The 27,815-nt window shown below is 50.3% G+C and overlaps 1 long non-coding RNA gene across 1 annotated transcript in view; it reads right to left on the reverse strand.

Moving 5' to 3' along the window:
- The window catches only part of LOC102152551, a 54,282-nt gene extending 36,992 nt beyond the window's left edge, over positions 1 to 17,290 (reverse strand). The window contains exon 1 of the long non-coding RNA XR_005363795.1: positions 17,170 to 17,290. This is a non-coding gene — a long non-coding RNA (uncharacterized LOC102152551). The remainder of the gene's footprint in view (positions 1 to 17,169) is intronic.
- Between the last annotated feature and the right edge of the window lie 10,525 nt (positions 17,291 to 27,815).

The raw sequence follows: 27,815 nt of genomic DNA on the forward strand, positions 1-27,815 counted from the left end.
TGTTTCGGCGACAGGCAGACAGACGACAGGCAGACGTAAAAGTTAAAGCAACTATATTTTCTTTATAGCTAAAAAGAAAATCTATATAATAAACCCTAGAGCAACTTCTATTTCTTCTATCTCTTTAAAACAGAGATAGAATGAATAAGCCAACAGAGTATATAAACTGATATAATAAAAATCACTCAATTCATCCAAAGGAAGTCAGGAAAAAAAGAACAAAGAGTATGTGGGACATATATAAAAAGAAGAAATATAATAGATTTAAGCTCTATTATATCAATAATCACATTAAATGTAAATGCTCTAAACACTTCAAACAAAAGGCATAGATTGTCAGAATAAAGGAGCAAAAAGAACTGCATACTGTCTAAAATAAACCCATTTTTATTAAAAAGACATAGATAAATTAAGAGTAAAGGATGGAAACACAATACATCATCCTAAGAATAATCAGAAGAAAGCTGGAGTGGCTATAGTAGTATCAGACAAAGTAGGTTTCAAAGTGAAGAGTATTACAAGGATTAAGAGAATCATTTAATGACAATCAAGGAGTCGATTCGAGAAGATATAATATAACAATTACAGTTGGAGACTTCAGAAATTTCTTTTAATAACTGATAGACGAAGTACACAGAAAATTAATAAAGATAAAGAAATCCTGAGCAATACTGTAAGCCAATTTGACCTGATTTGAGATCTATAGAGTATGTTACCTAAATGCAGAAGAATATGTTCTTTTCAAGTGCATATACACATTTACCAAGGTAGGTCTTATTCTGGGACAAAGAAATGAATAGATTTATAAAAATTCAAGTCATACAAGGAATATTCTCTGGCCACAATGAAATTAAATTAGAAATCAATCCTGAAAGATATCTGAAAAAATTCCCTAAATATTTGGAAACTAAATAATATACTTCTAAATAACTCATGCCAAAGAAGAAATCATGAAGAATATTAGAGCACATTCTGAAATGAAGAAAAATTAAAACATGACATGCCCAATGTGTAAGACCCAGCTGAAAGTGCTTACCGTGAAGGTTATAGTACTGATCACCTAATTAGCAATAAGAATGTTCTTGAAACAATGACCTTAGCTTCCATCTTAGGAAGTGAGAAAAAGAAGAGGAAACTTATCACAAATTAAGCAAGAAACATGAAATAATAGAGGTAATAACAAATAAATGAAATAGGGAAGAGAAAAGTGGTAGAGAAGATCAACCAAACCAAAAGCAAGGAATTTGAAAAGATGTATCAAGTTGATAAATCTCTAGCCAGGCAGATCTGAAAAAAGAGATAGAAGAAACAAATTACCAGTATCATAAATAAGAGAGAGGAGAGACATCACTACAAATCCTACAGGCAAAAAATAATAATAATGAGAGACTATTATGAACAACTTTATATAACTAAATTCAGTAACTTAGATGAAATGAGGAAATTACTTAGAAGACATAAATTTTCAGAGTTCACTCAAAAAGAAATAGATATTCTGAATGGCCTAGTCTTTTTGTTTTGTTTTGTTTTGTTTTGAGTGGCCTAGTCTTATATCTATTAAAGAAATTGAATTTGTAGTTAAAAACTTTCTCACAGAGAAAATCCCAGGCCCATATGGCTTAACTGGAGAATTCCACCAAGTATTGAAGACAGAAGCAAAATTAATTCTACAGAAATCCTTCCAAAAAACTAAAGAAGAGGGAACATTTTCCAACTTATTCTATGAAGCCAGCATTACCCTGATACCAAAACCAGAAAATGATATTATAAGATAGCTCCAGAGTATTATCCCTCATGAACATAGATGCAAATTTTCTTTTAAAAATTGAGCATATCTAATCCAACAATATATAGAAAGGATAATACATCATGGCTAAATGGGGTTTATGAAGGAATACAGAGTTGCTTTAACATTTGAAAATCAATGTAATTCACCATATTGGCAGAATAAAGGAGAAAAGACATATGATCACATCAATAAATGCAGGAGACTCATCTCACAAAATCTAACATGTTATGCCTTACAAATATTCTCAGCAAATTAAAATTAGAAGAATCTCCTCAACGTGAGAAAGAGCACCTGCAGGAAAGCTACAAGGAATGTCACTAATGGTGGAAGGCTGAATGCTTTCCCCTAATTTCAGGAATGAGGCAAGGATGTCTGTTCTCACCACTTTGGCTCTTGCTGTTGTTCTCACCACTTTCATTCAGCACTGTATTCAAAATTCTAGCTAATGCAGAATGGCAAAGGGAAGACATGAAATGCATGCATATTGAAAAAGTTGAAGTAAAATTGCCATATTTGTTCATGACATGACATAGAAAATTCTAAGGAATCCACCAGGAAAAGCAAAAGTGACTAAAACTAATAAGTGAGTTTGCCAAGTCTGCAAAATACAGGTTGATAAAAATGTATTGTATTTCCACCTATTAACAAGAAATAAAAGCAATCGAAATTAAAAAATAAAATCACCTATGACATCATCAAAACATTAAATGCATGAGGTTAAATTTGACAATGTGCAAACTATGTGCCCTGAAAACAACAAGAGAGAGAAATAGAGAGAAAGTCTGAGAGAAACAGAGACCTATTAAATAGAGAGGTGCACTGCATTCATGGAGAAGACTCAATGTTGTTAAGATATCAGTCATCCCCAAATTAATGTACGGATTCAATGTTATCCCAATCAAAGCTCAGCAGGTTTGCTATAGAAATTGATTAGCTAACTAAAAAAATTTATATTGAAATACAAAACTAAGAATAGCCACACACGTACACACACATACACACAAAACAACAACTTTCAAAAAAAAGAATAAGGTCAGAAGGCTTAAACCTACACTGATAAGTTTTTAAGATTTATTGCAAAGTTACTGTAATTAAGACAGTATCATGTAAATATATATATATGGATATACAGGTCAGTGCAGCAGAAAAAAGTGGCCAGAAATAGAAGGGCAGGGAGAAGAAATGGGTAGGAAATATCAGAAAGGGAGACAGAACATGAAGACTCCTAACTCTGGGAAACGAACTAGGGGTGGTGGAAGGGGAGGGGGGTAGGGGGTAGGGGTGACTGGGTGACAGGCACTGAGGGGGGCACTTGATGGGATGAGCACTGGGTGTTATTCTGTATGTTGGCAAATTGAACACCAACAAAAAACAAATTTATTATTAAAAAATAAATAGGTATTCTTCACCATGAAAACAAACAAAAAAAAAGAGATAGACTGATTTTAAACAAAAGTTCCAAGGTAAAGTACTGAAGAAATGACTGTTTTTAAAATAATTAATTCTGGAAAATTAGACAACCATATACAAAGTTAAAAAATAAACGAACTTTGATATCTCATACCATAAGAAAAATTAACCTGAAATGGATCATGGTTCTAAATGTAAGAGTTAAGACTATAACCCTTCTAGAAGGAAATATAAGGGATGCCTGGGTGGCTCAGCAGTTGAGCTCTGCCTTTGGCTCAAGGCATGATCCTGGAGTCCTGGGATCAAGTCCCACATCAGGCTCCCTGCATGGAGCCTGCTTCTCCCTCTGCCTGTGTCTCTGCCTCTCTCTGTGTCTCTAATGAATAAATAAATAAAATCTTTTTTAAAAAATAGAAGGAAATATAAGAGCAAATTCTACTGATCTTGTGTTTGGCAAAGATTTCTTAAACACTACACTAAGTATGGAACATAAAAGAAAAAACAAATTGGACTATATCCAAATAAAACTTTTTGCTCTTCAAACAGTGTTGTGAAATTAATAGCTACTAATTAATTAATAGCCACAGACTGAGAGAAAATATCTGGAAAGCATAAATCCATCTATGGACTCAAATCTAGAAAGTATAAAGAACTCTTACAAGTCAATAAGATAAACAAACCAATAAAAAATGAAGAAAAGATCTGATTACACACTTTATCAAAAGTATTTTTGCCATATAGATGGCAAATAATCACATGGAAATACGCTCAACATTATTGGTTATTATGGAAATGCAAAATAAAACTATAATGAGATACCACTGCACACCCACTAGAATGACTAAATTAAAAAAATGACTATACCTTTGTAAATGGCAAGATTTCCTTCTTTTTATGGCTGAGTAATACTCCCATCGTGTGTGTGTGTGTGTGTGTGTGTGTGTATCACATTTTCTTTACCCATTCATCTATTGATCAACTCTTGGGCTACTTCCATATCTTGGCTATTGCAGATAATGTTGTAGATATTTGGGTTTTCCAACTAGTGTTTTTGTTTTCTTTGGGTAGATACCAGTAGTGGAATTGCCACATCATATGGCAGTCCTATTTTTAATTTTTTGAGGAACCTCCATTCCATATCCCACAGTGGCTGCACCAGTTTTCACTGCCACCAGCAGTACACGAGAGTTCCCTTTTCTCCACATCCTCACTAATACTTGCTATTTTTTGTCCCATAGCCACCCTGATAGATATAAACTGAAATCTTGTTGTGGTTTTGACTTGCATCTTCCACATAGATGGACCTACAAGGTATAATGCTACGTGAAATAAGTCAGACAGGTAAAGACACAAATCATATGATTTCACTTATATGTGAAATCTAAAAATAAAAAGCAAATGAATAAATAAAAACAGGCTCATAAATACAGAGAACAAACTGGTGGCTGTCAGAGGTGGGAGATGGGTGACATAAGTGAATTGGATTAAGAGGTACAAACTTTCATTTATAAAACAAGTCACAGAGGTGAAAAGTACAGTATAGGGGATATTGTCGATAATATTGTAACCATGTTGTTTGGCGACAGATGGCGAGCCAACTTACCATGGGGACCCCTGAGTAATGTATAGAATTGTCGAATCACTGTGCTGTCCACCTGAAACTAATATAACACTGTATGGCAATTATACTTCAATTTTTTAAAAAGGGGGAAAATGCAATGGCTAATTAAAATAAGCAAGTGTACCACATGCCGAAAACAGAAAGAGAAAGTGAGAGAGAAAATGAAAGAGGAAAGACACGACTGACCACACCAAGTCCCAGGGTGGATGGAGAAGCTTCTGGAACTCTACACAGCTATACAATAAATAAGCCACTTTGGGAAAACAGTTTGGCAGTTTCTTAAAAAGTTAAACCTACATGTACCATGTGACCCAGCCATTTCACTCCTAGGTAATAAGCCAACAGAAATGAAAGCATATGTCCATGCAAAGTCTTAGATATGAGTGTTCACAGCAGCTTTATTTGGGATAGCCAAAATTGGAAACAGCCCAAATGCCCAACAGATGAATGCATAAACAAATTGTGGCATAGCCATGCAATGGAATATGACTCAGGAATAAAAAGGAGTGAGCTACAGAGACACATAAAGCTTAAAATAATTATTCTACATGAAAGAAGTCAGATGTATTGGATGATTCCATCCAATTGGATTCCATTGGATTCCATCCAATACAAATTGGATGATTCCATTTACAAGCAATTCTGGAAATGCAAACTAATTTATCACAACAGAAAGTAGATTGGTGGTTATCCGAGGGTGGGTGAGCATGGAGGGATGGATTACAAAGGAGCTCAAGGAAGTTAGGAGGTGATGGTTGTGTTCACCATTTGACTGTGGTGATGATTTCATAAACATATCTTAAAACTCATCCACTGTATACATTAAATATGGAAAGTTTATTATAATTCAGTTATATTTCAATAAAACTACAAAACACAACTTAAAACTTAGATCTATGCTTCTGTTAACTAGTGATGCTATGCTCATGTTGAAGATTAAGAAATAGGCTCTAAGCAGGAAACCAGGATTTTAGAGGCATTCCTGGGGCCAGCTTGGCATATTTGTGGGTGTTGGAAAACCCAGCCTTGCCTATTCCACAGGACTCAGATTAATACAAGCTTCTCCTCTCCTCCCCCCGCCACCCCCGTTTGCCCAGCTAACTGCTGTTGGTTTGAGGAAACTCAGCTCAAAAGTCAGCTCCTTCTAGACATCTTCCTGGGATGCATGGTAGGACCTGGGATGCCTGCCTGCAGTCTGACTGGCACTCACGATCAGCCTAGTCTAAGCCCCATCATGTGGGTCACTCCCAGGACACTGTGGACAACTCTGTGCACAGCACAATGCATGGCCCCAGAAACACACCTGGTGAATAGATAATAAGCATGGGGGTGGGAATAGGTCTCAAACAAGGGCAGGAACAATGCTTCCTTCTGGATGATGCAGACACAGCTGATCTTAAAGATCCAGGAGCTTGGAAACATGGCCCTGCATCTCTTCCAGATGCCACCTCTCCGGCTGCTCAGAAAAGGGAAACAGAGCAGTGAACAGCTAGTATCTCCAAATAAGCCCTGATACATCTTCCCCTTTCCAGCTCAGGAGTGAAATTGGGTCTTCTTAGGTAGCCATGGTCATCTCTGGCCTCCACAGACCCACAGCGAGAGGGTACAGAAAAGGTCAGGCCAGCATCAGCCTTCCCAGTAAGGAGTGTCTACAAGGACAGGCAGATACAATTGTAATAATCCCTTGTTTGCTCCCTGAGATGCCAAACAGGGGATAAAAGTCCACGTCAATGGGTCCAAGCTTTTGACCAGAACTGCGCTGACTCATGCAGTATCTCCTCTTTTGGATGGGGTCCCTCAGTAGGTTCCAGAAAGACTGAGTGCAGCCCCATCTGACCCTGCCCCCAGTAACCACAAGTCCTTCCTAAATGAGCATTCCTTTCTCTCCCCCACATTCCCATCAGTCCCCAGATCAGCATCGCCAGAGGAACCCTCGTGGGGATATGGCTTACACCACCTGCCAACGCCCTTCTGGATGCCAGGAACCCCAGCTCCCTAGGCCGGGCAAGTTCCAGAATGCATGCCGCTCTGGAGTCAGTGTTTTGCTTTTGTAGGCAATTGTTTCATAAACACCAGAGAGTATCTGAGGTGGGTAGAACTGAACAGGAACCAGGAGTCCTCTAGATACTCTATTCATCCCCCCCAAAATATATGTTTGCCCTTTGTTGGGTCCCACACTACCTGAAGGTAAGAGAGGAGAGGAAGCTCCAGCCTGGCCCCAGGGAGCCCACAGGTGGTGCAGGACGCCAAGGAGAACAGAGAGGAAGTGAGAGCAAAGAGGCAAGGGGGTCAGGAAAAACTTCTGGAGGAGGTGAGCTAAGCCAAGGGTTTAAGAAATGGGCTACCCATGAACAAGGTGTGACCAGAGAAGGCCTGTTTCAGGAAAAGTCATCAGGGTGAGTGAGGCCATAGACGCAGAGGAGCAAAGCAGACGCATAAACAGTGTGGTGTGATGGGAGGAGGAGGCCGTGGGTTCAAATACCCCACACAGTCTGCTCAGAGCAACGTTTGACTTACTGTTCTGTAAATCAGTGGGGCACGATTGCTAACATGCGCCGTTTTAAACAGATCATTCTATTTATTTACCTTGGTAGGGGATACATAGCTATGGTACAAGTTTCCATGGGTAAAAAGTGAAAGCTAGCTCTCTTCTTTCACTTCTGAAAGACTGTAGGGAACACCGTGAAACAGCCAGATCCCAGATCTACAGAGGAAGAAGGGAGAAACCCTCTCTGAGGCATTGCTCATCTCACAGGAAGTGGGTGAAATCTCGGAAGACCAATGCCCACTCCTACACCCACCCACCCCCACCCTAATAAAAAGGAAACTGGCAGTGAACTGAGCCCAGAGCAGCTGGAGACCAAAGGCAAAGGGGGAAGGAGGCCCAGAAGGCAGGTGAGGCAGTCAGCAGGAAAGACAACGTGGCATAGATCCCGAGACCTGCAGCCACTAGAATTTGTAGAAACAGAATATAGGAGAGGTACATAGGGCATGTTTGAAGAAAACCAGGATCAACTCCTAAAGATAAGCAAACAAGGGCCTGTGAGAGGAATGACCATGCAGGGCTTAAAAAGAACCAAAAGGAATGTCTATAAATGAAAAACACAATTTTGGAAATCATTAACTGGGTAGGTGGATCAACCAATAAATGAGACACCACAACTGGAAAAGACTGTCTCATGCCTTCCCCTCGCTCCTGCAATGCCGGCCCCTCTGCCTTCTCCCTCCAGCTCAGCAGACACTGCAATCAGAAGCAACCAGAAGAAATCTTCCACCGTGGCCAAGCTCGCCTCCACCACGTGCCAGCACCACACCCACACACTCAGTCTTCACCCTTACTTCTAGCGATGAACTTTTCATGCCCCAACCTGAAGGCAAGTCCACCTGTGTTCCAGAACCGTCTCTCCACATCCCCTGCAGGCCATGGCTCCAGACATTCTCTGCTCCTCTCCCACACGACTCACTTTCTCTCTCTGCTGGGATATTTTCATCACCTTCTTATGACTTAACCCTAGAGCTAAGTGGATTCAACACCCAGAGCCAAGTCTTTTCTTTCTTCCCTTGGTTAGCTAATGTCTTAGCTCCAGTAGCTTCTTCAAGAAAGGCTTACACGAAGCATATTTCCTGGGTCCTTACCCATTCTGTTGCCTCTATACGTGCGTGACAGTTTGGTTAGGTATAAAATGGCTTTCTTGAGCAGAGCCCGTGGATGCCTTTCCCCTTCCAGGTTTTTCACCTAACCTGATCGCTTTTCCTCAATTCCTGTTTTGTCTCTGACATGTAGTGACTTTAATCAGGAAGGCCGTAGGGTAGACCACCATATTTATCTCCCTTGGGACATGATATTTCCTTTCAATATGTAGACTTGGGTTTTCCTTTTACTTCTAGAAATACTTCTTAAGTTATAATTGTCATTTGTAATTATTTTTCTTTCATAATCTTAGCTTTTTGTTCTTCAGTCTCATTGGTTACAAACATCTGGGATATTCTCTACCACCTCCTCACACTCATATCCTTCCAAATGCCTTATTTCCTTCCATTTTGTATTATTCACTTTCTCCTCAGTCCTGTCCTCCACACACCTCCCCGTGTTGTCAGCTTCGGCAGCGTCTGCTCCTTGTGCTGCTTCCAACGCGGCCTTCATATCTGCTCATGGCCGTTCTTGTCTGTTCCACGTTTTCCTGAGTTCTGCAAGTTCATGTCTCATTTCTTTTTCTCTTGCCATGACATCCCTGGGGTCCCTCTCCATTTTAAACTCTTATTATATGGAGGCAATTATCCCATGTTTTCTTTTTTTAATTCATGGCAATAAGTTTGGTCATTAATTCCACTTGTCCACAACAATATTACTTTGATTTTAAAAAAGAAAATATGGAAAGGAAGATGAAAAACATGCATGTATGTCATCCATTTTCAAGGAGATCCAGCGGGCTCATACTTGACAGATGCACCAACAGCCAACCAAAGCTACATGAACCTCTGTGGGGCTCTCTGGCTCTTCATTCTGTACCTACTACCATCCCCACATGAAAGGATTTTCCCCATTTTGGTCTCTAGGATCCTCTCCCCTCCTTGGTGCTCTGTGAACCGCTATGTCTTTGCAGAGAGCCCTACCTATTTCCTGTGATGTGGAGCAAGAGTTTAAGAACCCCCCCACCTGTACAACCACACATGCATCCTTCAGCCAATGGCCTGCTTGGGTTACTGATAGGTCAGTGGAACCATGACCTGGTGGCCCTGGATACACTCCAGATTTTCCAGCCAGTGGCACAGAGGAGAATCCCCAAAGCCAGAGGAAAACAAATAGGAAAAGCCGTCCTGTGAATGCACAGTCTTCTCTGTGCTTTGGGCGCCAGGAATTCAGCTCTGGCGGCTGTATGAACCAGGCAGCCCGTCTGTCAGTGCACCAACTTTTCCTCTGACTCATTACCATGTACCCTTGCCTCGATGCCTTGCTTCCTTTTTCTATCTGTGCTTTCATATGTGCACATGTAAATAAGTCATTAATTGTAAATTGGTCATTAATGTAAATTGTAATAATTATAAATGTAAACAGGAGTCAGAGGAGGGGCTGGTCAAAGGAAGCATTTCATGGGGCTGAAGACTGGACATCATTTTAAAACCACTGAACATACAGACAGTGGCAGCAAATTCACTGAGCATCAAGTGAAGTAAATGTTGCAGAGACCATGAGCAGGACATATAAGAGTTGTTTTTCCACTTCTCATGAGTGATAAGGGCCAATCCAGATGCAGCCTTTTGTCCTCAGCCAACAAGGGCTTCATCTGGGAAAAGGCCCGAGCTCATCAGGTGCCCAGCAGGAGTCAATGAGGCCAAACGCCTCAAGGGGTACCCAGCACATCAGGGCCATCCCTGTGCACACGACCAATAAGGGGACAGAGCCACACAGCCTGGAAAGGAACAGTGGCCCTTGAGCCACAAAAAAGAATAAGGTATTGATTCATCTACAACACGGATGAACCTTGAAATCATTGTGTGAGGTACAAGCGGCCAGTCACAAAAGAACACATGTTGTATGATTCCATTTACATGACATGCCCAGAATTGGCAGATGTATAGGGGCAGGAAGTAGTTAGCAATTGCCGGGGGCTGGAGAGGGTGGACAGGATAGCAGCTGACGGTGGTGAGTGCTTAATGGATGTGGGTTTCCTTTGAAGACCATGAAAAAGGTCTGGAACTAAGAGTGATTGCTGCACATAACGAATGCACTGAATGCCAGCGAATCATACATTTTAAAATAGTCAAAATGGTAATGTTTATGTCATTTAAACTTTACCTTTTAAGAAACAAGGTACGGGGGCCCAGCCCCTGAGGATCCCTGGAGCACAGCAAGGATCATGAGCACACACCCTGCCTTGAATGCGCAGTGGCTCCCGTACTATTAGCTTTGCTGTTTAACAAACCACTTGGACATTTAGTGGCTTGAGACAAATAGGCTCACCATTGTGTGGGCTGGCCGTGCTGCTGTTCTGGTCTGGGTTCCCTCGCGTGGCCTTGGTCAGCTGGGAGGCCGCTGGAGGCTGCAGGATCGAATGGGGCCGTGCCCCTGCGCGGGGCCATCAGGGGCCTGCTGGCTGGGGAGCCTCAGCCAGGGGGGCTGGTCTCTGTTCCCTGTGGTCTCTCATCTCTGGGCAGGGAGGTGGAGAGGGGGACCTTGGGGGGACAGGGGAGGGGGCACAAGGCTCCAAGGACACAGCCTCATCTACCACACCCTACCGGTCAGAGCAGGTCAGGCTGCCCAGATTCAAGCATGGGGGTGAGCGGGGAATAGACCCCAATTTCCGACTGGAGGAGCTGCCAAGTTGCCGTGGCGATTCACCCGGCCGCCTGCACTCCTGGGACGAAGAGTGTTGAAGACCCCGGGTGCTCAGTTTCTGTCATGTGTTTCCTAGGTGGTGCCCGGGTCCCACGGGATCCCTGTGGTCTCTGTCCCTCCACCTCAGACTCAGGCAGGAGGCCAGGGCATCCTCTCCGCACTGCAGTTGAAATGGAGCAGCTTCCGATTCAGGGCTGCCGTGTCCCTGACGCCCGGCGGATGCACGAGAGGGACCATATCAAAATATCTTCCTCAGTTTTCCTTGGGACTCTATGTTTCTTTTTGTTTCAGAGCTAAGTAGGCCTGTCATCCACTTTCCTCCGCCCGTGTGCAGAGCCTCCTCCTCTCTCGCAGCCTCTCTCTAGACATTCAAAAGGTCAGGGCAGGGGTCCCCTCCAGGTAGAAGAACTAAAAGGAGCAAAGGCAGGGGTGGGGATAGCAGGAGCCTCTGTCCGGTGTGGCCAGGGCCCTAGGAAGGCGACTTCTTGTCCAGAAAGGTGAGTTTAGGGCGTGGTGAAGAGCCTGAAACCATGAGGGAGGTGACTGGCCCATGTCCGTGGTCATAGGGAGCCACTGATGAGCGTGGAGTGCCACAGTGAGGGCTAAGCTCAGGAAACGTCGTCTACAGCAGGGCAGACAGATGATGTCCCAAGAGCTCCGAGGTGGAACGCGCCAGCAGGAGGCTGGTGACCGGGCCTGGGTGATGGAGACTCCACGGAGGTAGAGTCGACGTGACTGGACAGTGGCTTCAATGTGGGAGGACAGGACGGAGTGGAGAGGGAGGTGGGGAGGGGTGGGTGACAGGACTGGCGGGGCGGGGGCACCACGCCTGCGGGAGGGGGACAGGAAAAGGCACAGTGGCAGTGCATTTGCAGGGAAGAAGGACGCGGGCACGTTTTGCTGAATGTTCTAAGGAGACGTCCAACGCGTGGGGTGTCCCAGCCGCGGGGCGGGGGGCAGACCCGCAGGCAGAGGGGCGCGGGCAAGCCGTGGGCACAGCCCCGCCTGCAGTCTCGCCCGCGGCCGGCCCGGGGCCAGCCCTGCGGTCTGCTGTGCCGCCGGGATCTAAAACCCAACTTCCAAGATTGAGCAATAGCGTTTTCTCCTCCCAGATGAAAACCTGTCCAAAACACAGGCCCAGATTGCTTGCCTGCTCTCTCCTACACTTGGAGTGCTCGGCGGTTGGCCACAGCTGCATCGCTCACAACAGATTTTACAAGGCTGTCCCTCTGCCAGGGTCCTTTGAGAAGTAAAAATAGCTGAAATGAGCCCGCTCTCCCGGAACCACGAAAACATTTCGCCATCCCTCAAGCTTTCACCTACTGCCGTGTCATCCTATCCCCCCACTCACCCCCTAGGAGACCACAGCGTGGAGCCTCGAGGGGCCGCGGGGAGGCCCGCTCGACTTGGGGCTCAGCTGGAAACGGGGCGTCCAGCCGGAGACGGGCAGCTGCCGCCTGGATCGCCGCTAAGGTGCACCTAATCATGCAAGACGCTGCCGTTGGTGGAAACAGGAATGCTTTCTAATCTTCTGGGCACCTGCTGGGGCCCGCGGTGCCCGGTTATTACATTCCGGGTACGATTAACCCTTCCAATATGAGGGTCCCGGACTCCGGCTCTCTCAGGTCAGCGACGAAAATATCCCTGAGACTTTTGAGCTAACCGTGCACTTGCGAGGTCATTCGAGGCTAAGACCAGAAGGATTAAAAGATCTGACTCCTCCCTGAGGTCCTTAGTTTGTAAAGGACCAAAGAAGCCATAAAACAAAGATTTATTCAGTTTCAGCCAGACAGCTCAATGGCACAGCCCCGTAAGAACCAGGAAAAAAGAAACATCTGGCCAGAAAAGCACACTTGTTTACGAAAAAAAAAAAAAAAAAAAAAAAGAAAAGAAAGAAGAAAAGAAAAAGAAAGGGAAAGAAAAAGGTTTAAGAGTCTTCTCCAGCTTTACCAAGTTTTTGGACGAAAATGAGGCCGAACACGAAAAACAATGTAGAAGCTTGAGAACCCAGGGGCGAGATAGATGGGAGAAAGAACATGTTGTTTCTTCCTCATCCAGCTGCTTGGGGTGGGGGGGCCCTCCCGAGCACCCCGGGGAGAAGCCCTGCCCCGGTAGGTAGCCCCTGGGGATCGCACAGCTGTGGCGCTCTCTCGCACAGGTGGCCAGGTCGGCGGAGGCCAAGCCCTTCTGTGGGGGAGGCCGGGCTCTGAACGGATGCTCACGGAGGGCGAGGGCCGTGTTTTGCTGCCCGATGAGCAAGCGCCTCTCTTCCGAGCTCGGCGCACACCGCCCTGGTGCTGCTGGCACCTAGATAGTGACAACCACTTACGCGCCCGGCCATGGTGGGGAGGGGGGTGCGTCTTTGGAGCTGTGGACAATGGCTGTTTTGTAAGGAAGGAAGCCTGCGCTGGCAACGTGGCCCCAGGCCCAGGCCGGGGAACTCGGGCTTCTTTTCCAGCCTGCCGGGTTGACTCAGCAGGGCGCTGAGGCCAAGTCCTGCCGCCAGGGTCGGCCCGGCCCCCTCCCGACGTGTGCGCGCAGTAGCCGACGGATGAATGACAGCCCAGGCCGGCCAGACCTTCAGCTCTCCCTGGGATGCTCCTGGGATGAACGGGTTAAGGCTGGAAGACGCTTTGAACTTCTTGGCACAAAGCTGTCTCGAGCGCGGTGATTAATAAATCTTACCGCAGGGGTGGATTAAGGTCAGAAGTCACTTGGGGGCCCGGGGAATCGCGCTGGCTCGCGGCTGGATCTCTGCAGCCCGTGCCATGTGCAGCCCCTCCGCAGGGCGCAGCAACGGCGGGGGGGGCGGGTGCCCCAGGGTCCCTGGGCTGTGAGGGTCGGCAGCCCAGACTCGCTTGTCCAAGCAGCGGTGGGCCTTGGAAAAGCTCACAGTAGTGGAGAGACACGCACGCCCACGATCACCGTGGAAGTAGAGGCTAGAGAAGAAATGGATTCACCATGGCTGCAGCAGAGTGGGGTTAGCCAGCCCGCCAGCCACCGGGGTAATGGGGGCTCCACGATGTCCGAGTCAGGGAGAAAGCTTCTAACGGTAGTCAGGAAGGGAGGTGCTGTGCAGACTCGAGGCAGGTGAGGTGGCTCTGCTGCCATCTCCCAAGGGGGCCTAGAAATCTCTGCCAAATCTCGAGCAGCCAGGGCCTGAGTGTCCCCACATGCCACCTGAAGGATGACATTCCTGGAAACCTTGCACCACAGATGCCAGGTCAAGAAGAGCATGGAACAAAGCTGTGACTTCCATTAAGCGGCTCATGCTCCTTCTCTGTAAAATGGGGCGTTGAACCAGCCTTGGCGTCAGTGCTCTTGAGTCACCCAGACTTCCAGACCTTCACACCGGTGCCGCCCCCTCCAGCGGGTGGGTGGTCCGTGACGGTCTCCCTTCTGCTGCCCTCCTGAGCCCTGGCGAGACACTCAGGAACTGGAGTCCCGACTCCCCAGATGACCAGCCCAGACCTAGGCGTGACGAGCTCATTCCAGTAGGTCAATGCAGCGCCCAGGATTGCTCCTTCCCGCCCGTCTGCCCTTCCGAGGGTTCCCCTGGCACCTGAAATGCTATTCTAGTGCCATGAACCGCTGGCACAGGGACATGGAGGTGACACCGCGGTTCCTGAGCTCCCCGCGGTGTATTGGATTCCACCTGCTGGCCCGGTGGTGGTCCCGGGGCGCCCTGGCTCTCCGAGTGCTGGTTCGGCACCGGGACTTCTCTCCCCAAGTCTCTCTGGTCCCGTGTTCCCCAGGAAGTCCTCCTGGATCAACCTGAGCCCTCCCATTGGTGAATCTCTCCCAAAGCTCCCGAGCAATCAGAACACATTTCCAAACAGGGACCCGACCTTTGGACTACCACGATCCATTCTCACCATTCTCACCAGCGGGGCGCACTGGCCGCTCCCCGTGGCCCCAAGGCTCCTCTCCCCGCCCCTGTGGCAGTGTGCGTGCGTGCATGGAAAAGGACCCATAAAGGGCTATAATCTGGTCTGCTCTGTGTTTGTCCTACCTGCTCTGAGGCTATAGACAGTGGAGTTAAGCCTCCACTGGAGGAAGCTGACATCATGAGGTCTGCGAGCACTGCATGCCCTACAGCCCATCAGCGCCACGGCCGGCTCATTAGTGATTGCCTAAGCCTGGGAGCAGCAGCATCTCTGTCTACCCTCCACCCCCACCCCATCCCACCCATCATAGCCCCATCTTCCTGGCCACCGGGCCAGCTCCCTCTGCTCCTTTAACGTCCATCTGTCTTCCCCTTTTTATCACCTGGTGGTGGGGAGGGTGGGTAGGATCCTTAATTCCACCCCCATTTTCTCTTCAGGATGACTGCAAAGCCTCTGGCCTTCCAATCCCCCAAGACTTCTTGCACGCCAACGCCAGAGCAGGCCTTCTCAAGGGCTTCCTCAGCACCCCCTAGCATGGGGCCCGACCTAGGGCCAGAGCGCAGCATGTGGTCAGATACACGGATGCATCTGCCCAATGGATCACAGCACTGTCTCTCCTTTAAAGCCATGGCTCCCCTGTTGTCCTGAGGACGAGGCCCGTGGTCACCGGTCGTCAGTGTGGCTTCAGAAGCTGTTGCTAACCTGGCAGCTGGCTCCCGGACGAGTCCTCAACACGGAGCCTACGTCTCAGGGCCGCCCTCCGCTTCCAGGCTCTGCATATACAGCTCCTTCGGCCCCTCCACCTGTCCTCACCTCCGCTGTCCTCGGCCCATCATCCTTCACCCGCCAAGGTCCCTTCTCTGCGGCAGCTCTGCTGACCCCCGCACGCCACACGAGGACACAGCCACAAGCGAGGCCCCTCCTAGCTGAGGCTCAGCCTGGGGCTCGGTCTGCGAGCTGAGCTTGCCGCCGTGGCCGGCTCCCCGGCCAAAGGAGCCTTGCTTTTAAAACTGCTTTGTTCATGTGCACGCAAGCCAGTGTTTTCTGGTTATCTCAAGGTGGTTCCCAACTTGCCCATGAGTTACTGCTCTCACGTGGAGAGGCCAGAGGGAGTGCCAGCCAGTGTGGCCCACGCGAGCCCAACCGCTCTGCCCTCTGGACCGCTCACGTTTCAGAGCTGGTGCCGGCAGCCTCGCTCGCTAGGCCCAGGTGTGCCCAAGTGCTGCACAGGTAGCACGATGGTTTTGTAAGATCACAGAGAGCGGATCAGCCCGGCTCCCGCCCGGGGTTGACAGGCAGGGCCTGACCCCTCTGATTCAGGCGAGTGGGACCAGGGGCCGCCTCACGGGAGACCTTCTCGCCCATCTGTATGCTCTCATGTCATCTCCAGATGCATGTGCCACGGCACCAAGGGAAGAGACGGCCGTAAATCATCTGCCCCCACGGTCCCCGTGAAAACGCTGGAAGTGCTCAGGATAGGTGTGGTTTTGGCTGGCGGGGAGCAGGGCCGCCCGAGGTCCCGCAGCTCTGGGAGCCGAGTCTGAAGGGCTGTATCAGTGGCACGGCCGAAGGCTCCGCCCTCCATAAATCACCCCGAGCCCTGGCGTCCCTGCCCGGCGCTTCCCGCTCCCGCGTACCGGGGGTGAGGGGGTGCCGCGGGCCGCTCCCATCCAACGCCACAGGCCCGGGCTCAGCTTAACCCGGCCTGACCCCGCGGAGGCCCACACGCTCAGCGTCCCACACACCACACGCAGCCACAGGATTACACAACAGCGCTCTGCTGCTGCAGAGAACACCATGTCCAGGCGAAGCCCAGCCCCGCGGCCGGCGCAGGACAAGGAGGAGGGAGGAAGGGACCTGCATGCTGCCCGCGGGCGGATCCCAGGTCAGCCCGAGCCCCCTCTCGAGTGCCGGCCACCAGCCACCGTGGGCAGGAGACGCCACCCCCCTCAACCCCGGCTGCCGCCCCCTGCGGAATGGGAACAGCCGGCCCAGCACCTGGGTGCACGGTGCGGTGAACCCCAAAACCCCCAGGTCTTGTCAGGCCCTGTCCGGATGAGGTGGTTGGTGGGGCGAGATGAAAAGGAAGGGCTTCAAGTGTGGATTTTACTGGATTCCCACTTACTCAGGATAAGCTGCCTGCAGAAAATGGGCTGTTATAATCTCTCCTTTCATGTCTGGCCAGGAATATTGCTCCTCGGAGCAGAGGGCTGCGTCCAGGCTCCTTAGCAGGGCCCGGGGGCCAGCTGTCCCAGAATGACTCTGGCTTCCGCTGGGGAAACTCTGCCAGGAGGAATGGTAAAAGTCGCATAAACGAGGAGACTCCCTGCACACACAGGCCCGGGCTACCAGAGCCTTGAGGAGCTCTGCACCCTGGAGCCTGGAGCCACCAGGAAGGGAGGCCGGGACTCGAGGACCTGCTCATCCCACTGTGTCAGCAGCCTCCTCGCGGAGGCCACGGGTGACCGATGGACAGAGCCGCCACCTGTGACACGTCCCCACAAGCCACGGGTCTCTCTGCAAGATGGGGACTTGCCCAACGGCACCCACCTCTCAGGTGCCAGCCCTGTTCACGCCCAGACCGCCGAGGACGATGGCAACACGGAGGACTTCTGTGGCCGGCCTCCGACCCCCGACAGTGCAGCATGGCCACCCCGTGATGCTGGGCGCAGGGTTGTCTGGCGCGGCTGGGAGCACGAGGGGGGATCCCGGACAGTCCCCTACGTGAGCCTCCTGGAAGGAGCCAGGCTCAGGGGGATGGAGAGTAGAATGGTGGTCTGGTGGGCTGGGGCAGGGATTTCAGTTTGGGGAGATGAAAAGTTCTGGAAATGGTTGGCGGCGAGGGCCACACGACAGCGTGAAAGTGCTCAGTGCCTCTGGGTTTTGGTGGATGTTAGGTCACAGGTATTTTTACCACATTAAGAAAAATTTTGAAAAAACATTCAGGGGCCTTGCAGTCCTGGGGCCAGCGGTGGCGGCTTGTCGAGACGTGCCCTCTGGGGTGACCCCGCCTACAGCCAGGGAAGGGGCGCAAGGCCTCCCGGGCTCCTTCAGAGCGTGGAGGCCATGCAGTCCCCGCGTGGGTGTGTCACTCTGACCCATCCACCAGGTCACCTACAGAGCTGTTTGGAGTGAGGCCCAGAACAAGAGGGGGACAGGCAGTCGGTGTCTGATGTGGACACAGTCTCAGTCCTGGAGAACAGCGGCAGTGCTGGGTGCGCTCGAGACCACTACACCGTGCACTTAAAAATAGTTAAAATGGTCCATTTTGTGTGTGGACAATGAACCACAATTTTAAAAACCTAGAGAAGAAAGGAAGGGCGGACTGTATTTGAAGTATCCATGAAAGTGCTCTAGTGCCTGCAGAATCAAACTCACCATGTATATAAACTGGATAGAAGTTGCGTAGACCTATCTACAGTTCCGAGAGCGACAAAAACAATAATGAACAAAAATGGGCCGGCGCGGCGGGCGGGGGGGGGTGTCAGCAGATGACCTGGGATCGCAGAACCACCCGAGGAATAAGTGTTTGGGCGCCGAGGAGATGCGGGGATGCCAGGAGCTGCGCGAGCTGCGGAGGGTGGTGGGCGGTGCTGGCTTTCCCTTCTGCGCCCCTCCTCGACTCTCTGGCCATCGCGGGGTCCCGCACACACGTCGCTGCGGCCGTGCCCGGAGACAGCTGCGAGCCGACCCGTGAATGCAGCTGAAACTCCCTCCCGTGAAGATGTGAAGCCTTGGGGGACGCACACCCTCCCCGGCACGCTCGCTGCTCGCCTGGGCTCCCCGCGTCTGGGTTCCTGCCACCCCGACCCACAGGTCAGCCAAGCAGCACAAGGGCCTCCTCGTCCTTCCTTCCATGGACCTCGTGCCGTCATGATGCCTCCCTCTCGGTCATGTGCCCCCCCATCCCCTCCGTGTGGCGAGCTGCTCCCCGTCCTCCAGGGAAGTGGTGGCGGCCCTGGGGAGGCCGGGTGAGCAGGGGCTGGAGCGCTTGGTGCACTTGGGCCCTGGGGTGGGGTGGGGGGCAGAGGCAGAGGTGCAGGGCGGGGAGCCGGCTGAAGGAGACGTGGGCCCCCTGAATGCTCTGAGGACTCCCCCCGTGCAGCCCCTGGTCCCCCGCTTCCCCAACACGTTCCCGGGCCCTGCAGGCAGGCAACGAGTAGTGAGGCAGTGGCCGCCTCGGTGCTTCTGAACATCACCCCCCGTCACCATATAGGGGCAGCTCTGCTCCCCCGGGGCACGGGGCCCACATCCACTTAGAGTCAGCACCGGGCTCTGCCCTGGGCACCGTGCAGAACACGGGTGGCCTCTCGAACGCTGCCCACGAACTCTGGGTACAAGCACAGGAGCTTGGGCGCAGCAGCACCGAGGGGCACAGACGGGCTCCTGTCCCCCGGGAGCTCCTGGACATGGGGAGCAGACACCGGGCCCAGAGCACGGCCCCACGTGCACACGGAGGGAGGTGCCTGTGGTGCACACGCACACGCACACGCACAGGACACGCAGGAATGGGAGGAGGGCAGTGGAGGGGGGAACTCCACAGTCCCCTGTGGCTGCCTCTGTCAGAACACGCTGTCAGTGTTAAACTCCCTTTCCTGTCGCCCTGGGCCAAATAACTCACGTCGTGGGAATGAACGCGACACGGAACTATCAACCTGAACAGGCCGAGGGGACGCCTCTGGTCCGACCTCCTTCCTTCGCTGCACACGCGGCCCCGCAGGCTCCGGGCACCAGGCCACCGTGGGCCAGATCCACGCGTGCTCGTGTATGTCAGCGCCGCACTGTGGCAGTGACGGCCTCCTTTCCTCTTCTGCGACGTGGACACGGGGACCTCGGGCAACGGAGCCGTGGTCACCGCAGCGGCGGTTCGCAGCTACAGAGTCGGGGCCGGGACTAGAGCCTGCGTGGGCCGGGGTGACCCCCCGGCCCGGGGCCTGCCCGCCCCTCCCGCCGCCTCGCTGGGGCGCCGTGGGCACAGGGACGCCTCCTGCACCGGCCTTGGCCGTGGACGCCCGCCGCGCAGCCAGCGGGCCAGGGATCTCCGGGGCGGCCAAGAAGGTCCAGTGACAGACCCGCACCCGGCCACCCAGCCCGGTGGACTGTGTCCGCTTCACCTTCCAGTTTCATGCTGTTCCTTGGCTACGGTTCCTTTGCGGCATTTTTCCTTCTGAGCACTTAACGATGAATTAAATTCTTTTCATTTTTTTCCCTGATGCAAAATAACAACTGAGAAAGACAGGAAAAAAAAAAAAGCCAGCTGATGAAAACTCCCGAGTGCATCCGGCACCTCACTTCAGAGCACACGGGAAGTGGGCAAACACGAGTGGGACGTGGCCTGGCGGGCGGGAGGCAGGGCGGGGGGTGGGGGGTTCCGCTCTGCCACGAGGCCCCACGAGGCCTGAGCATCTCTTTGGTTTTGGGGAATCAAAGCCCAAACCTGTGACATGGAAATGACGGCACCTGCCTCCCAAGCTGGAGGAAGGGCGGGAGGAAATGCATGGCGTGGAGAGGGCACTCAGGGATAGCGCAACCTTCGCGAACAAAGACGTCCAACCTGCTGAGGCCACGCAAACCATCCTCCCAGCCTGCGGTCCCAGCCCGCAAGTCAGCACGCCCCAGGGAGTACTCAGGAGGTAGATCTTGCAGTGGGTGTGTTTTACCACCACATGTAAACACTAAAATAATAATAATTAATAATAATAATAATAATAATAATAATAATAATAGAATGTCTCAGAGAATCCTCACAGCTCACTTGCCTCCACTTGAGGGGTATCATTCACTCCCTTGACAAGTTCTGGGTTTGGTTCTTCTGCTGAGACATCTTTTCAGAGGAAAGGCCACCCCCCCCAAAGGCCGCGGGGTGACACAGCAATGGCACTGCCGCCAACTGTTGGGCACCCACTGCTCCCTCCAACCCTTGCGACCACCCTGCAGCACAGGGGCTCACACCCCTGATCCGTAAATTGAGCCCCCCGAGAGGTGAAGGAACGAGCTTGAGGCCACGAAAGCAGCGAGGGTCCGAGGCCAGGTGCCCCGGTTCCAAAGCCAATCCTCACTCCTTCCAACCCATCCCCACCCCCCAGCGCAGCGCTTATTCTCCCGAAGGAGCCCGGAGGGCCCCGCCTCGCACGTCACTTCTCTCTCCTTTGCTCTACTCGGCACCTCTCGGTCCAGAACCACACAGGCTTCCTGCAGCAGCCCTGAGCAGGATGGGGGCTCCTCTGGGATCTGGGGACAGAAGGTTTCTAGAACTTGCTTTGAACTGCACCCCCAGGGCCACAACTCCTACTGAGGCCCAGTGCCCCTGTCCCTGGCAGGTGGAGGGGGGAACTGAGCTCCTGTTGGAGAAGCTAACAGGTCTGAGGCTTCCCAGGTGGGCCTGGGCTCTAATCTAGGCATTGACTCCAAGGCGCTGCAGGACCAGGGCACAGCATCATGCTTCTCTGTGATTTAGTGGCTTCGCCTGTGAAATGGGAACGAGACAAGACCCCACACACACCCCTACAGTTTTTTGTGAAGACGAAGAAAAGGCTCAGCGAGCACCCAGTGGTGAAGCGTGCCCAACAAACACCAGTGACACACACCACACCCCCGTCCCACCTTGTGTCCATCCCACGACGATGGGATGACGATGGGAGCCCTCTTTTCCTTGAGTCTAAGGGAGGTGATCGTACACACTCTGCCCACGTCACGGAGCTGTTATAACAAGTGTTGAAGAAGCCGTGTGAAAGTTATTTTAAAGTCAGTCATCTGTTCAATCATCCATCAGACGTTTGCTGAAAGCCTACTATGTGCTAGATGCAGCGCCACGGCCTGACGATACCCAGAAGGAGGCCTGACCTGACCTGGGTCCTGGCCGCAGGACGGCCACGGTCTGGCTAGAGCGGAACAGAAGGCTTTCACCCAGGACGTGAAGCAGGTGCTCACCGGGGAAGAGGGAGGCTCTTCAGGCTGCTACCCGGGCCCCACAAGGCACAGCAGCCCCGGAGCTCCTGGGTGACGTCCACTTGCATGTGGACAACTTGTGAGGGATCCAGGACTTTCTGGACGGATCAGTGAGGCTCGTCCAGGCAGCAGCGCACCTCTGCATAACTAGCCCTGCCCGTCCTCTACTGGAGATCTAGAGGAACCCAGACAAGAAAGCAAGGCGGGCCCAGAGCGAGGGTCTTTCCCATCAGAAACCCAGGCCAGAGGGCTCCCCGTGCAGTGGTACCAGCGGCGCCTCTGGGATCTGGGTGGGAGCCCCATCACTTAAACACCATTTGGTGGACAGAATGCTGCCTCCCCGCTTGAGTCTCTCTCGACTCCGCTGTAGCGGAGGTTGGTGCCGGCTACCCCAACTCTTGTCACAATTTGAGGTAGAAGTAAGGGGCCTAGCATATCACCTGACTCCATGAAACTACTTGAAAAAATGCCCACCTTAGTTAGTCATAATACCCACAATAAGGACAAAGATGGGAAAGGTGACACGAGAGAGTTTCCTGAATTCAGACTAACCAGGAAGCCATGCCCACGCCTCCTGGGGACCTAGGCGTCCGTGAGCGAATGCAAGTGTGAACTATCCCACGGCTTCAGCCTGCCCCACCATGGCCCTGGCAAATGCTCCTCTGCCCGGTCAGGCCTGGGGAGGAGTAGGATCGAAAATTCCTCTGCAGGAGCCGTTCTGTTCCCCTTCCAGAGGCCACTGGTTGTCAGGCCTCTGCAGCCCACAGACACGTCAGTGTGAGAAAGAAAAGGAAGTCGCCCTTCCCTGTCCTGCAAGGGTCTCCCCCCAATCAATCATCACAGACACACCCCACGCACTGTTCCCCGTAGCGCTTCGGGAGACACACTCATCAGTGAAGGGTCCATCCAAGTTGGCAAGTTGTGTCTTCCGGGTGACCTCGCCTAACGACTAAAATCTCACATATCCAACTTCTCCAAGAAATAAAACTTAACAAACTACAGCCCAAGGAACAAATCCAGCCTGATGCCTGGTCCTATAAATAAAGTTTTATTGGCACACCGCCGTGCCCATTTCTTGATGTACCATCCACAGCTGCTTTCAAACTACGTTGTTACTGTTGAAATGTTGATTGTGACAGTGGCTTGATCTGAATGTTTGTGCCCCTCCCAAATTCATAGGTTGAAACCCTACCCACCCCCCAAAGTGATGATATTTGGATGTGGGGCCCTTGGGAGCACAGAACCCTCATGATTGCGATGGCTGCCCTTATAAACGCAACCCCAGAGGGCTCCTCTACCCTTCCTGCCATGCAAGGACAGAGCAAAAAGACAGCCATCTACGAACCAGAAAGTGGGCTCTTACCAGAGGCTGAATCTGCCAGGACCTTGATCTCAGATTTCCAGCCTCCAGAGCTGTGAGCAAACTCTGCTGATTCTAAGCCACCCCGTCTGCAGTAATCCGTTGCAGCAGCCCCAAGTGACTAAGACAGGGCCCCAGGGCCAAAGATACTTCACCATCTCTCTGGGTCTTACAGAGAAAGTGTGCTGGCCCTGCTCTCCGTGAAAATGGGGACACACGTAGGGCTCTCCTGTCCCACACTGCGTGGCCCCCCTGTGTCCTGAGCTCAGCACAGTGCCTAGAGCGGAAGGTCCTCACTGAATGCTCGTCAACCTGGCGCAGATACCTGCCCCCAAACATGCACCGAATCACTCAACAACATTCACTTAGAATCACGTGCGACAGGCCCTGACGTATTCCAAGCGACTTCTCAGGGTGGACCTCACCCAGAGGAGGCGGGAGGACTCACAAGCTTTCTTTCTGGAGCACATTTTCAGAGAAGATCATGCCATCTTACGCATACACAAAAAGAAGATTCTGAAAATGTGTTTCCAGTTAGCTGGAAGCAGAGGGGAAGAATTATGACTTTGGGATGATTCTGGGGTTACCCAGAGCCGAAAGGGTAAAGTGAACGCCTGAAAACAGGCTAGCCACTCATACCCACTGAGTCATTGAAGCAGAAAGGTCACAGACAGTGTGGCCGAGATAAGTGGATAAGATGTTCCAGAGACAGCTGACCTCCCTTCTCCATGTTCAACCTCAAAAAGCACATGGGGTAACAGCTTTCCCCAGGGCGGAGGAACCCGGCTCCAGAGTCGCTCCTGCTTTCCTGCACATCTAGTGATTAGCGGGAGAATGGAAGCCGGCGATTTCAGGCAAATCTGTTCACGTAGTCTGAGGGCGGCGGCAGGAGGGTCCCATCACCTCTGCTCCAGCCTGTCCGGACCCCACGCTTGGTCCAGCCCTTAGTAGGCCTGCAGGCCCCGCTGCCCAGGCCTCACCCATCTCCCGTGCTCCCTCCTCGAAAAGCATCTCCTCCACACAGCACTGCCTGGACCTCCCCGGTCTCCACCTGCCAGTCACCAAAGTCACCTGGCCCTCTGTGCCCCATTGAACCCCTGTGACCCAATGGGCTTGCGCTTGCTTTGTCTCTCCTCGCCTTCACCGCATGACTAATTGCCCTGAATTGGGGGTCTCACTGATCCCTGAGCTCTCGCTGCCTGGTAAATTCTTCCTACCTTTAAATCTTTGCATTGATAGTTTGTTTCTAGATTCCCTCAACCTCTGTACTGTACCATTGGTTTAAGGTAAGAGAGGCTAAACCAGATCTGAAGTTGAGTCAGCGTTCATCCCGCCCTGTTCCACCAGCGAGTGGCTCCACCTCTGTGGGCTCAACCCGCACAGGCAGTTGGAGGGACCAGGGCTCTAATGTCCCTGTCCCCCCACCTCTTCTATGCTCGAGTCCCCTCCTTTTCTTCAACTCCTGCAGCTCTGTATCTCCTGGCTTCCCTCAATCATCCATGCAGCAAATATCTGGGACCCCTTCAGGTGAGAATGGAGCCCCCCCAATCCTGCCTTGAAGGAACCGTCAGTCTAATGGGGGATAAGAATGCAGGTGGAGAACCCAATATGAAGCGTAAAGCACAAGCCTCCTTCGCAGCATCTGCGATAGCCTTGTCACAATGATCGAGAACCTCTGTATCATCTCCTCCACCTCAATGGCAGACTGCCACTCACTAAGTGTTTGATCAATAAAGAAGCAAGCGAAGTGCGTACTTCCACTGTTGGTGGGAGTGTAAGCTGTTGTGGCCACTGGGGAAAACACCATGGAGAGTCCTTAAAAAAATTAAAAATAGAAATCCCATCTGACCCAGTAATTCCACTACTGGGTATTTACCCAAAGAAAACAAAAACACTAATTTGAAAAGATACAAGCCCCCTTGTGTTTACTGAAGCACCATTTACAGTAGCCAAGATATGGAAGCAGCCCAAGCGTCCACCGATGGATGAACAGATAAAGAAGATGTGGTATATACGTACGGTAGAATATTACTCAGCCGTAAAATAGACAACATGTGACAACATGGATGGACCTAGAGGTGTTAATGCTAGGTGAAATAAGTCAGACAAATATTGTATGATTTCCTTCAGATGTGGAATTGAAAAAAACAAAACAAATGGACAAGCAAAGCAGAAACAGACCCATAGATACAGAAACAAGCTGATGGTGGTCAGAGGGGAGGGGAGGGGGATGGGCAAAATGGGTGAAGAGGAGAGAGAGGTCCAGGCTTCCGGGTATGGAGTGAATTTGTCACGGGGACAAAAGACGAAGCGCGGAGAATAAGCCAGTGGTATCATAATAGTGTTATATGGTAACAGGTGGCAGCTACGTGTGCAGTGAGCACAGAGTAACGTATAGACTTGTCGAATCACTATGTGGTACACCTGAAACTAATGTAACATTGCACGTCAACCATATTTCAATAAAAATAAATGGACAGAGAGATGGATGAATGGACAGACAGATAAATAAATGGCATGCTTCCGGGTAAAGACCACAGAATGGAAAAGGTTCACAGGTACACCCTCTTCTGCTATCAAACAAAGTGAGGGAAAAAAAATCCTAAAACAAAACTCATCGTCAATAGACACTCAATGCCATAAGCACTGAAAGGACAGCCAAGAGAACAGCCGGAGATTCCGGTTTGGCACACAGATGTGCAATTCCTAACCCCACCCTCAACCCCTGGAAGATTTTCTGAGAAAAGAAATTCATGCTGAGAATTCTCACAAAGCTCCTGCAGTGGGCGGCGGGCTTGGGCAGACTGGCAAAAGTGACGTTCAGACCTCAAGGGTAGAAATCCCTGCATGCCACAGAGGGAGCTCGGCAGAGGGAAAACACGAGGGTGCCAGATTTAGCACATAGAATGTGTCCAAATGTCCTATTTGGGCTATACTTATCCTAAATGATTATTGGTTGTTTATCTGAAATTCACATTCAACTGGGCATCTCGTATTTTATCTGGCAACCCTACCAGGGCCCTGTGCTGGCTTGGAACAGCAATCTGATGCCCGTGGGAGGCAAAACCATGCCCTCGGTGGGGCTGACTGGGCCCTGGGATGAACACCCCAAGATGCCAGAGCTGGGGCTCTCAGCCTCAGCAGAGCCCCTTTGCTACCTGTTCCATCCCACAGACTACAGGAAGTCTGATTGCCGGTGACGTGCAGCCTGCAAAGTACAGCTCACAAAGGGAAAGAAAAAGTGGCCCAGGTAAGATGGTAAAATGACACTTTCAGACAGAAAATGTCACACAAATAGAAAGACTGGGCCGAGCAGCCCCATCAGGCTGGATAAACAGAATGAAAGAGTGGCCCCTTAAGGAAACTTCTACCCTGGGGCTCCTGAGGACGGGTAGAGGCTTTGCCACGTCAGCACCAGCTGACCTGATTGACTGCTCCACCTGCCCTTTTCTTTCCCAAGTGTGACTCCTCCATGCATCTCAGACACCCTTTACACATCTGTCTCTTCTTGGATAACCCATGCCAGCAGCAAAAACAGGCGGAGAAAGGGGCAATCGAGTAGTGTGACAGAGCCACTCACCCATCTGTGTAGGTGGGAAGCCAAGACCTGCTGTAAAACTTTCAAACCTAATGATTGGTCTGCTTAATGACTTGTAAATTTTTTTTCCACCTCCTAAGTAGAGTCTTTACAGACTGATATCTCTTGTGATGAGGGAATTAATCTAAAGTTCAGCTATTCTGTTGTATTACTTTTCTTCTCTTAAACGCAAATAAAATTAAAACGTCGTATTTTTAATCATGCAAAATATGATGCTACTTTTATAGAAATAATTTCATCTTGTCTATCTATATATGCACTGATGTTTCTACGTATCCCTAGAGGGAAGTCTGGCATGATGTTCACCAAATGTGAACCTTATGTCTCTGGGCAATGGGTGATTTTTTGGTTTCCTATTTGCACTGCTCTCTTTTGCTTTAGTTTTTATAATGGCATGTAAAGCTTTCATAAGAACAATAAAGCCATTACTTCAAAATAATAATTAATATAATGACAACAATATGTCTGGCTCATATTTCTAAGCACTTTATTTGTATAACTCCTTTATAACTCATCAGAAAGTGAATTATAACTATCATTATGATGATGATATCTATTTTAAAATAGAGAAAATGAGACAAATATTTACATGGAATCTCAAAAGAATCTACATAAATATCATTAGACTAATAAGTTTAGTGAGGAGCTGGCCATATACAAATATACATTGCATTTCTGTACAGCATCAGCAAATACTTGGAGTCAATTAGTAAAAAGAAAGGCACCTTTTATAATAGCAACCAAAATAAAAGGTATCCAGAAATGAACCTAATTAGAAATGGATAAGGTCTGTATGCTTCAAATTATTGAACTCTAGAATTATTGAGTTCTATTAAAAACATATTAAAGGGTACCTTAGTAAATG

This window comes from Canis lupus, chromosome 8, assembly GCF_011100685.1.
Source record: "Canis lupus familiaris isolate Mischka breed German Shepherd chromosome 8, alternate assembly UU_Cfam_GSD_1.0, whole genome shotgun sequence".
In the NCBI taxonomy this organism is placed as follows: Eukaryota; Metazoa; Chordata; class Mammalia; order Carnivora; family Canidae; genus Canis; species Canis lupus.